General features: G+C 33.2%; 1 protein-coding gene across 1 annotated transcript in view; it reads left to right on the top strand.

Annotated features, from left to right (window-relative positions):
* Htr2c (5-hydroxytryptamine receptor 2C) overlaps positions 1 to 1,480 on the top strand; it is a 257,707-nt gene that overhangs the window by 117,540 nt on the left and 138,687 nt on the right. The window lies entirely within an intron of this gene.

Genomic DNA, 1,480 nt, shown 5'->3' on the forward strand with positions numbered 1-1,480 from the left:
AGCGGAACCACTGAGCTAAATCCCTGGCCCAATAAATACATTTTAAGTAATCTTTCATTGTTGCTATTGGAGGAAGGTTTGCTCAGCATACAATCCAGGGCCTCATGTAATGCTAGGGAAGCACTCTACAACTGAGCTACAAGCCCAACCCTAAGTAATCCTTTTTAATATTGTCAAATTTAGTGCTTGGCACAAAATAAGAATTCAAAAATAGCTATTCTTCTTTATGAAATATAAAATTCATGTTTTTACAAGGAGACAAAGTATAACAAAATTAATTACTAAGTACATAAATTCAAGTTCACATCATCAGCATAAAAGTTGAGGTATTAAATGTTTCACTACATTAATTTTAGGTAGTTTCAAATTTTTCATTTGATTTGTTTCATCTCTTCTGTTCATTTTAACCTGCTTTATTTTTGGCTTTTAATTATGATAAGCAATCAAAATAAAATATAGTTCTACAAGTATCCTCCTTTTAAAAAAATTTTTTTTTTTGAGACAAGTTCTTGCTATATTTTCCAGGCTGGTCTTGAACCTATGGACTCAAGGAATCTTATGGGTGCCTTGGTCTATGGCTTGTTTCTCTACAATTATCTTTCTGGAAAGTTGGAGAGCCCAGCTTGAATTTCAATGCTAATATGGTCATCTCACAAAAGAGTAAAATAGACTTCCAGTCCCCTGGGGTGCATAATGGAATCATACCAAAAAGAATATTATTGAAAGTGTATCTAGTTTCTAAATCCTAAAAGAACTTCAATGGGCCTAGAAAATAATGCCTCATGAAATTTAAAAATTAATTAGCTGCTAAATATACAGAATATACTGTGGCAATACATTGCCTTAATTGTTCTTTTATAAACTGTTCTTAGAAAATATGCTTTTCCTGTCTTTACTGAGTTTAAATGGTCCATTAATCTCAAAGTATCAGTATTTTACCTGCTCAGTGTGCATTTTGCCACTCTAGAGCTCCAAAATTAAGTAACTAAAATGAAATAAACCTGTGATTTAGAAAGTGTACTTTGTCTTGTGATATATGTTTCATTTTGCCACTTTCTCCCTTTTAAAGGTAATGACATTAAAAATAATTCAAATTGCCTAAAACATCTACCCTCCATCCCCACATGCAAAGACATAAAGAAAAGGAGAACAAAAAATAAAACACACAGTACCATCAAGAAGTTTGGAGAACATTCAAATTCCAAATTCTCTTTAAGTACCAAAACAAGTAAGAAATCTTGATCCATCATCTAGTCTCCCATTGTGTGCTATGATGCAGAATAAGGAGAGCCAAGAAAAAAAAGTGCAGGACAGAAGCAAAAGAAAAGCTATTAAAACACACAAGATAAGTCTAAAATCCCTACAAGAGGGCCAGGGATGTAGCTCAGTGGTGCCACCGCCTGCCTTGCAAGCGCAAGGTCCCGAGTTCAATCACTTGTACCAAAAAAAAAAAAAAAAAAAAAACCCCCAAAAAAAAAAA

The sequence above is a fragment of the Fukomys damarensis genome, unplaced genomic scaffold (genome assembly GCF_012274545.1).
Source record: "Fukomys damarensis isolate Sample0158 unplaced genomic scaffold, DMR_v1.0_HiC HiC_scaffold_39, whole genome shotgun sequence".
Lineage (NCBI taxonomy): Eukaryota > Metazoa > Chordata > Mammalia > Rodentia > Bathyergidae > Fukomys > Fukomys damarensis.